General features: G+C 34.9%; 1 protein-coding gene across 1 annotated transcript in view; it reads left to right on the plus strand.

Annotated features, from left to right (window-relative positions):
• Window positions 1–12,274, plus strand: part of GRID2 (glutamate ionotropic receptor delta type subunit 2) — a 1,435,943-nt gene that overhangs the window by 72,871 nt on the left and 1,350,798 nt on the right. The gene's annotated exons all lie outside the window — the stretch shown is intronic.

The raw sequence follows: 12,274 nt of genomic DNA on the forward strand, positions 1-12,274 counted from the left end.
TACATGACTTATTTGAAGCCTCACTATAAAATAGATATCTCAAATTTAACTGTCAGCTATAATTTGTTCCCACATAATGTACTTGCTTAAAAACAGAATTGTTTTCATGATATTTAATTATACTTTAAGCTTCCACATTGTTCCCTGTAGCTGTTAAAGTTCACAAAATTTATTACTCACTTTTTTCTCCCAATCATCATATATTCTTACTTCTTAACAATATTTAAGATACATTTTGTACAGTGGTCTGTATGTTTTTTACTTTAAAAAGTTGTTAAACTTTTCCTTTAATGAAAATATACTAAGCATAAAAAAAGAAGAACAAAGAAAAAGATATTCTGTTCAGAAAAAGGATATAGTTGTAAAGTGGCTTTAGAGTCACTACTATTCTACTAGTCAATGCAATTCTGTTAGGACTTTTGCAGTTTTCTGTTTTATTTACTGCTATATCCCCAGTGTGTGGAGAAGTACCTCAGAAAGTAGGCTCATTATTTCCTCAGCCACAGTAGCCCTAAAGGAGTTTATTTGGTACATAGATTTCAAAACATGTCTTTACATTCTGTTAGTCAATGGTGCAGGATTTCTGTCCTCATATAGCTCATTTAAATTATCGGGGCAAGGAATATACTTGCATATATATATAGTTATACAAACATTGTGGAGCCATGCACTTAGTAAAATTCCTAGTAGGAAGATATTTCAAGCTCATAGGTAATTTTTATTCTGTGATACAATGAAGAAACACTTGAATTTTCAAACGATGTCATCTGTAGAGAGTCATAATACATTCTAGTTGTTCTAGGAATGGCCTTGGAAACAGTCCAGTAGGGAATGTTTGTGGAGCTGCAGTGAGAAAGAAGGCTTGGTTCACCATGAAGCACCATGACCTTCTCACTTTTATAGATGTTTCCTTATATTTTGGGAAATGATGTTTCTTTTAAATATACGACAATATATATGCTGTAAAGGAATAGGCCAGGACAGCAGTATTTTAGAGTATCTGATGTTACGAAATAGTCACATTAACTTTCCTTCTATGGATGTTGATCTTTATGATTTTATTTATTTTCATAAACATTTAGGAACACATATTTAATCTACCCTTAATATAACATATCCTTCCAGATATAATTAAAACTTTTGCCTTTTTGTAGCCATGACTAGATGGCAGAATAGATAATTGAGTATTTTCTTCTTCATTTATTGTTATTGTTGGGGATTCATTGAGGGTACAAAGAACAAGGTTACATTGATTGGATTTGTTAGGTAAAGTCCCTCTTACAATTGTGTCCAGCCCCCAAAAGGTGTGTTACACACTGTGACTCCCCACCCCCCTCCATTCTTCCCTTTCTCTGCTCATCCCTTCCCCTACCCCTCTACTGTCCACTAGGTCATTAATTATCCTCATATCAAAACTGAGTACATAAGATTATTTCTTCTCCATTTTTGTGATGCTTTGCTAATAATAATGTGTTTCACTTCCATCCACATTAATACAAAAGATGTAAAGTCTTTATCTTTTTTAATAGCTAAATAGTATTCCATGGTATACATATACCATAGCTTATTAATCCATTCCTGGGTTGGTGGGCATTTATGCTGTTCCTACATTTTGGTGATTGTAAATTGAGCTGTGATAAACACTCTACCTAGTGCAAGTGCATCCAGGTTAATACAAAAGATGTAAAGTCTCCATCTTTTTAAATGGCTAAATAGTATTCCATGGTGTACATATACGACACCTTGTTAATCCATTCCTGAGTTGGTGGGCATTTAAGCTGTTTCCACATTTTGGCAATTGTAAATTGAGCTACTATAAACAGTGTACTACAAGTGTCCTTATGGTAAAAGAATTTTTTTCCTTCTGGGTAGATGCCTAGTAATGGGATTGCAGGATCAAATGGGAGGTCTAGTTTCTAGAGTTCTTTGACAGTTTCCACATACTTCCTTCCAAAAAGATTGTAGTAGTTTGTAGTCCTGCCAGCAGTGTAAAAGTATTCCCTTCTCTCCACATCCATGCCAGCATCTGCAGTTTTGAGATTTTGTGATGTGGGTCATTCTTGCTGTGGTTAGTTGATATCTCAGGGTGGTTATGATTTGCATTTCTTTAATAATTAGGGACGATGAGAATTTTTTCATATGTTTATTGGCTAATAAACATTCATCTGTCTTCTTTAGAGAAGGTTCTGTTCATCTCTCTTGCCCATTGATATAAGGGATTGTTGGCTTTTTTTCATGTGGATTAATTTGAGTTCTCTGTAGATCATAGTCATCAAGCTTTTGTCTGATTCAAAATATGCAAATATTGTTTCCCATTGTGTAGGTTGTCTGTTTGCTTTGGTTGTTGTCTCCTTAGCTGTACAGAACCTTTTTAGTTTAATTAAGTCCCATTTGTTTATTTTTATTGTTGTTGCAGTTGCCTCAGAAGTCTTTTTCATAAAGTTTTTCCCCAGGTTGATATCTTCAAGTGTTTTTCTCCTTCTTTCTCTGAAGATTTTTATCATTTCATGCCTTAAATGTAGTTCTTTTATCCATCTTGAATCAATTTTTCTAAGTGGAGAAAAAGTTTCAGTATTTACTTGTGATATCCCATTTGTTCTCTCAGACCATTTATTGAATAGGGATTCTTTCCCTCAGTGTATGTTTTTGTTTGGTTTATCAAAGATTAGGCAGCTGTAAGATGTTAGTTTCATTTCCTGGTTTTCTATTTGGTTTCAGGTGTCTATGTCTCTATTTTTGTGTCAATACCATTCTTTTTTGACCACTATGGCCTTGTAGTACAGCCTAAAACCTGGTAGGCTGAATCCTCGGCTTTGTTTTTATTACTAAGAACGGCCTTAGGTATATAGGATTTTTTCTGGTTCCACACAAAAGGAAGAATTAGTTTTTCCAAGTCTTGAAAGTACAATGTTGTTATTTTAATAGGGATGGCATTGAATCTGTAGATTGCTTTGGGAAGTATAGACATTTTAACAACGTTGATTCTTCTCAGCCATGAGCATGGTATGTTCTTCCATTTGTTAATATCTTCTGCTATTTCTTTTCTTACAGGGGTCCCATTTAATATACAGAAGTCCATAAACATAATTCACCATATCAGCAGAAGCAAAAACATATGATCCTCTCAATAGATGCAGAAAGAGCATTTGATAAAATCCAGCATCCTTTTCTAATTAGAACACTGAAGAGTATAGGCATAGGTGGCACATTTCTAAAACTGATTGAAGCCATCTATGACAAACTCACAGCCAATATTTTACTGAATGGAGTAAAACTGAAAGCTTTTCCTCTTAGAACCAGAACCGGACAAGGTTGTCCTGTATTGCCACTACTATTCAACATAGTGCTAGAAGTTCTAGCCAATATAATCAGGCAAGAGAAGGAAGTAAAGGGCGTCTAAATGGGAGCAGAAGAGATCAAACACTCCCTCTTTGCTGCCAGTATGATCTTCTACTTAGAGAACTCCAAAGACTCTACCACAAGACTACTGGAAATGATCAAAAAATATAGTAATGTCTCAGGATATAAAATCAATGTCCACAAGTCAGGAGCCTTTGCATACACCAATAACTGCTAAGATGAGAGGCTAATCAAGGACACAATCCCTTTCACAATAGCTTCAAAGAAAATGAAATACCTAGAATATACCTAGTTAGAGTATTTTCTATAAATTTTCTGTATTTGGTTTTCAGCTTTGGTGCTTTGAAACATATTTAAAGATGTAGTCAATTCTTACATTGATTTTTAACTTGTGGCAACATAGAATATTACCTGGAGTTGTTAAAATAATGGAACCATGTAAGGTATTGGTATAAAACCACTTTTTTTTTTCTAAAGCCAGGTTGATGGTATAAAGACTCCAAAGTCAAGATGTACATCTCTAAAACTGGAGTGAGAGTTGTAAAATAGAGCTCTTTGCTCTGATGTTTTTTTGGCTGTTTTAAAAACAAAATTAATGTAATCTGGGCTTCTTTGAACTTGTTGAAGGAGTGGAGTAGAATGCACATTTGTGTCCCACTTTTGAACATTTGAGTTATACATTTGCATTTAGACTTTTTGTGTATTTTTTGCTTCTGATTATGAAAGACTAAGTTATTTGGTGTTAAATACTGAAAACAAAATACTTAACTTGTGTTGTAGAGGAATATATATGAGAAGTATATAGCTAATTACCCTTGAAATTGTCCTTTAGTAGATAAAATAGTCCCTTTTTGAAATGTCACTCCCTTATCACAGATAATGAAGGGCTTGCTTTGTGATCCTACAATTAAAATTTACTTTTATGTGGCAGTATTTTGCCTGGCATGCTCTTCCCTGACTTACTGCAGGTAAGACTGTACAATGTCATATCATTGTATTCTAAATGGTAATATATAATGTCTACTTTTTTTTAGAGACAGGATCTCACTTCGTCACCCTTGGTAGAGTGCTGTGGCATCAAAGCTCATAGCAACCTCCAGCTCTTGGGCTTGGGCGATTCTCTTGCCTCAGCCTCCCAAGTAGCTGGGACTACAGATGCCTGCCGCAACTCCCGGCTATTTTTTGTTGTAGTTTGGCCAGGGCTGGGTTCAAACCCTCCACCCTCTGTATATGGGGCTGGCGCCCTACTCAGTGAGCCACAGGTGCTGCCCATGATTACATTTTTTTTTTTTTTTGCTATTGTTATTTTTGAAATGTTTCAATCTGATTAGAAAGCACTTCTATTGTTTTACTTAATTATCATGATTCCCTTCAGTTTTATAAGCTAGATTGTATCAGGCATACTTATTTTATATTCTCACTCAGTTTATTGATGCTGAGGACATTGCTAACATGATCAGCAAAGTGATATGTACCATATATGCTATAGTATATTTCTTAAGGGAAAAATAGGGCTTTGATATTAATTTTAAAGTCCTAATGTATAGCTATTAAAAATTAAGCTGTCAACATTCTCCACTTTCCTTAGTGGCAAAGTAATGGCATAGAAATATTATTGAAATAAGTAGGAATTGATTTTAATATATAGCTGGTACTTACAACATTGACAACAGGAAAAATACAATTCTCTTGAGGGGAGTATTAAGTAATAGCAAAAAAAATACAAAAAAAAATGGTACATTTGGTTGAATTAAGCCATTTTAGAAATTAAAACTTCCAGATAACAATAATTGATAGAAAAAAATCTGTGTTGCTTCATCATGCTGAATAAGTATTAACTTTGCTTATGAGACAGTGTATGTGAAAAACAAACTGCTATCTTCATAATATTTATTGAATGATTTTGAATTTATTTATTTATGTATATTTTTTGAGACCAACTTTCATTCTATTGCCTAGGCCAGAGCACTGTGGTGTCATAGCTCATGGCACCCTCAAACTCCTGGGCTCAAGCAATCCTCTTATCTCAGCCTCTATGCGCTGAATGATGTCTGGCTTGTTTTTGTATTTTTAGTAGAGACTGGTCTTGCTTCTGCTGAAGTTGGCCTTCAACTCTTGATCCACCTGCCTCAGTCTTCCATTTTTCTAGGATTATAGGTGTGAGCCTCAGTGCCTGGCCATGATTTTGAATTAAAACGAAATATATGACAACCTTCTACAGACCAGTGAAGAAAAGCAAGTATTGCTATGGAGGATTTGAAGCTTAATTAGCTTCAGATATATGATCTCATATGTATAATTTCATGAAAAAATCATACTGAATATATTAATCATTAATATGGTACTGATGATAGGTGAAATGGACAAGGCATATTTATGTTTATTTCTCAATCGTATATGTAATATACTTGACAAAACCTAATAGAAAAGACATTTTTCATCAATTATATCAATTTTGAAGTATACTGTTGCTGACCTGCAGGTATTTATTAAGTAAGCAGTTAATAGAATTGTTGGTTGATTTCATCTGATTTCAATTCCATCAATATAGACTATGTACAAATTTAGATCTTCAAAAATAAGGTACTTCTCATTATTCTAAGAACATCTCAATTCTAGAACTATAGAACATGTAATAGAGATTGGGAATGATGTCAAGAAAAATCTCAGGGTGGTAAATTTGGGTATTTTTTTTCTTCCTTGTATGTCCACATTATTTTATAGGCTTCTTTGTCTATACAGGAGGTGTCATGAAAACCAAAGTAACATAATAAAAGCATTTGTACATAAAAAGAGTAGAGAGCAAGTTGTGTAGAGAAGGAGATTCTCTGTCAAATGTATTTTTTATGAGCCCTGATCTTACCTCACAATATGTCCCTTAATGTTCAACAGAGAGGAGCATTTCTTGAGTATGACTTCCTTTGACCTTCCCTGGCTGACTAGCATATCTGAGTAGGATAGAATCAGAAACAAGTTTGCACTGTAGTAGCTGTGACAGGCACAGCAACGTGAGGAAGGGTGGACTTGATGGAGAGAAGGAAGAAGCAAAAGTGGCTCTGGAAAGCTACATGGGGTGGGAACTATCATAATAATAATGTAGAAGTATAATAATTACTAGTACAAGGGGCGACAGATTACCTATTTTAAGGATTTTCTCGGTGTAGAGGGGACCTTTCTTACATCTTCTGTTAGGTGTTTTAAAGCCTGTAGTATAAACAAAATTTATCTCCATTAATTCAAAACATTCCTCTTCCTTTGCCAACCAGATTAGCTAAATTCAAACATAAAAGAAGAAGATCTTTTGGGATCTATAGTTTTCTTATTCTCCTCTAAGCCTAAACTGGATTGCAGAGCTATGTTTATGATTATGAAGTAACAATGAAAAATAAAAAAGAATAAAAGAACACAACAAATATTTCTGCATTTTGTTTGACTTTTAAAATCTTTGTTGCTGTTGTGGCAGTGCTATTACACATTTCCTACCAGAACACTGGTGCTTAAAAAGATAGTTTGCTTATCTTCTTCCGGGGAATTCTAAAAGAGGCTGATTTTCTTCCAGATCATTTTGTCAAGGGCAATTGTTGATATTGCTCTCCCAAGAGAAGGGCAATTTTATTTAGTTGCAGTTTGGCCGGGGCTGGGTTCGAACCCGACACCCTCGGTATATGGGGCCAGCGCCCTACTCACTGAGCCACAGGCACTGCCCCGGGCAATTTTATTTAGGTGGAAGGGTTTCAACCTTTTTAGGTGATTGGCTGTTTAAAAATTCAGAAGAAAACTTCAGAATCTCTGGCTCAGCTACACACTCATGATATTTTTCATACAGTTTCAGTATTTTTCTGGAGTCACAATAGTATTCCTAATACCCTAGTCATGGTGGGATATATCTGAGTCTCTAGTGAGCCACCACTTCACGGAGCTGCTTTCTGCCTTTTGCACCTCGTCATAAGTAGAGGAACAAAGGTCAACATTATACTCATCCTGAGGAAGGGTGAGCATACTTTTCTAAATTAAAGCATCATGCCACACATTGGTAGATTCAGTGTGAACCTCCCTGACTCTCAGACTCTTAGTAATTATCCCTGTGATCTTGCCTTACGCTTCAGCCTCGTTCCTGCTAAGCAATCCTAGGATATGGTGCTTCAGCAATGAGCACTAAATATTGAGAACTCCCTGCTCCCAATGAAGTTAAATATTTCAAACAAAAATGTTTAATTCCATTCCTGATTCCTTGGGTGCTATGATTGTGTTTTATGCATTTCGTGTGTATGAGATAGACCTGACCCTTGGCATGAACATCAGAATTGAGTTTCTGTTGACTTGTTTGTTGTTATAATAATATCTGATCTCAGTGACTATTATAAATAAAAAATTGGGAAATATTAATAAGGACTATGAGATATAAAAAGGTTTCATGATCAATGAAACATGAGAATGTAGCCTAATATATCTCTCTTTGGGAGTTTATAGTGCATGTCATCGTATACTCTAAGTAGTATCACAGCAATGGAAACTGACCCTTAACTTTGTTTAACCTAACATTCTTCAAATAGATTTGCTAAAACTTAAAACAGTTTCTCTCATGGAAATAGAGAGTAGAATGATGGCTACCAGACACTAGGGAGGGGGGTATAAAATTGGGATGATTAATCAGTGCAGAAATATTATTACATGGAATGAACAAGATCTAATGTTTGATTGTACAACAGGGTAGCTGTAAACAAAAATAAGTTATTGTACATATTAAAATAAGTAAAAGAGTGGAACTGGACTATTCCTAACATACATGAGAATGCTTGAGATGAGGGACACCCCAGTTACCCTGATTACTAGTTATATACCTGTATCGACACATCATGCGTGTCTTATAAATATATATACATTTATATACACAACTATATATACACATACACATATATAATTGTCTGAAAGCTCCTATGCAGATAGCCCTGTGTATGGATAGGTAGTAATTAGCAGATTTCTAATGTTTTGACTCCATTTTTTCCCAAGACTCACTATTAACTTGGATAAGAATAATGGAAGCAATGTTTTCCAAATAATAGGTGATTTAAAGCTGAATGAAATATTAAATATTTAAAAATAATTAAAATGTGTGAAATTACAAATTAGAAACTGTAGGAAATTAAATACTTTAAAGAGTAAGTGAAGGTTATCAAAATTATGTTTAACAGAGTCCATTTTCAGGACCTTCTTTGAAAACTAGCATCAGTAAAAACAAGAGCACAGTTACAGATGAGAAGAACTTGATTTCACTAGAGCATGAATGTTTAGATTCTGACTTCAATATGGAGGGAAGATAGAAACCAATATTAATTGAGTGTGTACTGTGTGCACACTTTGGGCCGGTGACTTTCATGTACTCACCTCATTTCGCTTAAGCAACAAACCAGTGAGTTAGAAATTACTACACATTGTATATTGACAAAAAATTAATGGATAAGAAGATAAATTACCTGCTGAGATCATTCATCAGACATTTGTGAGAATTGACCTTTAGTCACAGGCCTATCAATTAGCATCTGCATTGTTATCAATAGAGTATAGAAATACAGGATTCAGAATGAAGAGGGAAAAATGTAATTCTGCCTTGTTCCAACCACATCTAAAGGCTGTGTTTAATTCTGGCCCTAGTTGCAGGGATCATTAATGGACTAGATCAAGGCCAAAGAAGAACAGACTAAATAATTTCATATAACATGCATTTAAAGACGTTTGGATCTATGTATTTTGAACAAGAAAATTTTCTGTTAGGGTATAGGCAGGTGATTGCACATGTTTAAAAGACTAGTGTCTAGGCTCGCCGCCCGTAGTACAGTGGTTACGGTGCCAGCCACATACACTGAAGGTGGCGAGTTTGAACCTGTCCCAGGCCAGCTAAACAATAGCAACAGGAATAGCTGGGCATTGTGATGGGCGCTTGTAGTCCCAGCTGCTTGGGAAGCTGAGGCAATGGAATTGCTTTAGCCCAAAAGTTGGAGGTGGCTGTGAGCTGTAACACCACAGCACTCTACTGAGACTGACATAGGAGACTGTCTCAAAAAAAAAAAAAAAAAAAAGGACTATTGTCTAAAATATAAACTGGAATTTTTTTCTCTCTTTTGCCTCCAGAGTGAAAAAATGGGGTTGAATGAGGGGGACCTGGGGGTTTTCAGGTTTTATTCAATATAAAACAATTATTACTGCTTTACTTTTGATCTGAGCTCTTATCATCTTATGGTATAATTTATATTATTAGCTTGTATATTTTCTGTTTTCCCATTAAGATAAAAGTTCAGTGATGTCAGAGATTTATGCCTGCTTAATCATGGCATAACTGGTACCAAAAATAGTGCCTTGGATAAAACAGGGGCCCAATAAACATTGCATGAAAGAGTTAAATGGACTCCGTTTGAGCCCAACAAACATTTTCCATGCTAGATAATAGTATTTTCTTAAGAATTAGCCAAAGAAGTATTTATATTATTTGTAAGTCCTTGAACTTATAAAAATTTATATAATTTAAAGTGAAAGGAACCCTGAATTCTCTGAAAGTCATTGGCTCCTAAGATTGGTTAAATCATCATCCTCTCTATGGAGTACACTTGAGAATATTTCAGTGATTGTAATGCTACAAATTGTTAACAAACTGTTTCATAGAGACGTGAGCTGTGCATCTAAGCAGCAAGCTTCTGTACTTGCCATCTGTGTGATCTGTGATGTGTACCACTTCCTGGGTACGGTTGCTTCACCTGAAAAGATCCATGTCTACCTCCTGTCATTATTTTGAACATTGAAAGCCATAATGTATGAAAAGTGCTTACCGTGAGCCCATATTGAATATACTATGTTCAATTGTCTTAGCAGTATTAATAGTAAATAGTGGTATTACTTTTATTATAGCTGCTCATCATTCATACTCTTTACCTTGAAAATAACAAATATTTAGGTATGCAATATCATTTAACATTTAGAAGTGTTCCCAATGTCTTTATCTGAAAAAGAACTCGCCATACATCCTTTGTCCTTCAGTTAGATAAATGAAATGTTATAATACGGAATAAAGAGAGGACTGTGTAGATTACATATAGATAAAAAGTTTATCCTCGAGGACTATAATGTCTCTTTACCCATTCTGATCCTCTTGCTAACTTGGTATTTTTAGGTGCAACCCCTTTTCTGAGCTTTCCCTTGCTTCTCTTGAAGGATTGAAATATAAAAGCAAGTTGAGTAGCCACAGGCAGCCAGTTGCTATAAAAGACTAGCACAGTCTCTTCCCATTACAGTGTTTCCCTTGCTTTTATGAAAAGACTCCCACACTGGTGTCTGCTGCTAACATCGATTGTGGAAAGCCATTTAAAAAAATGACCCTCCCTTAGGCCGTGACAGGTCTGTGATGGTGTCTTTGTCTTCACTGTTTTTGAAAAATTTACAGTTTTTTTTTTTTTTTTTACCCTGAAGCTTTATTCTGCTGTATGAAACATACCACTGGCAACTACCAATAGGACTCAATGTAAGTGTAGTTATTTATAGGAGATTTATATTGCTTGACCTAAGTGCACTTGAGTTATCTAGCCTAAGCCTAGATCATTTGTTAAAATTAGCTTTTTAGGGCGGCGCCTGTGGCTCAAAGGGGTTGGGTGCCGGCACCATATGCTGGAGGTGACGGGTTCAGGCCCAGCCCTGGCCAAAAACTGCAAAAAAAAAAAAAAAAAAAATTAGCTTTTTACATATTGCTCTGGATCATTGCAAAGTAGATTGCACATGATAACTCTAACTCTGAAATATGTATTTCCAATGAAAATCAAAGATGTTTTTACTCTTTTACCTTATTATAGTAGTTACAAAACTAGTAAGTTACTACTAACACAGCACTACTATGTGAACTATAGACATGGCCAGGCATGGTGGCTCATGCCTGTAATCCCAGGACTCTGGGAGGCAAAGGCTGGTAGATTGTTTGATCTCAGGAACTCATACCAGTCTGATCAAGAGCAAGATCCCATCTCTCCTAGAAACAGAAAAACTAGCTGGGTGTTTAGGCAGGTCCCTGTAGTCCCACCTAGTTGGGAGGCTGAGGCAAGACAAACCCTCGAGCCCAAGAGCTTGTGGTTGCTGTGAGCCCCGATGTCTACCCAGGGTGACAGAGTGAGACTCTGTCTCAAAAATAAATAAATAAATAAATAAATAACTTCTATTATTTATCCCATCAGTGTTCTTTGTAGCTATAGGAAAGAAACTGTACATTTTAAAAAATGTTGATATTTTGTCTCAATATTTTCCCATCACCTCCCTTGCCCTCCAATACTGAATATGGTATGTTTTTGGTCATGTTTATTTGAGCATAAAGTCAACTATATTTGTATTATTATTATCTTTCATCCCTCATTTACTTTATAGAATAGTGCACTGTATCCTTACACAATTTCTTTCTCAATATTGGAAATCATTTTTTCTAGATATAGAACAAATTACATATTCATGTAAATTTATACTTCTTTAAAATTAATATCAGGGAAGCAAGTAACTGAACACAGAAAAATCAAATGTTGATAATTCTAATGTGGAGTTAAATCAATTAAGATGAGCATTATAATCTTATAATCTTAATTATTTCCTTTAATATTTTCAAAGATGATGTTTAATATAGGCTTAATAAGTATTGTTAGTTAAATAATTTAAGATTAAATTTAGTTATATATCAGAAAGCTTTTCAATTGAAAATGTGTGTGTTTAAAGTAAATGCATTCTTAAAAATCATGATATTGCTAGATAATAAGATGTACTTGCATTACAGATACCTTGTAAAAATATTAAAATGAATCATAATGTTACAGGTGTCAAACCATAGATCTTTACACATTTAACTGCAGTAATAGCTTCTTAGAAATGTATTTCCCAGTAATTTACTGACAGT

The sequence above is a fragment of the Nycticebus coucang genome, chromosome 1, assembly GCF_027406575.1.
Source record: "Nycticebus coucang isolate mNycCou1 chromosome 1, mNycCou1.pri, whole genome shotgun sequence".
Classification (NCBI taxonomy): domain Eukaryota; kingdom Metazoa; phylum Chordata; class Mammalia; order Primates; family Lorisidae; genus Nycticebus; species Nycticebus coucang.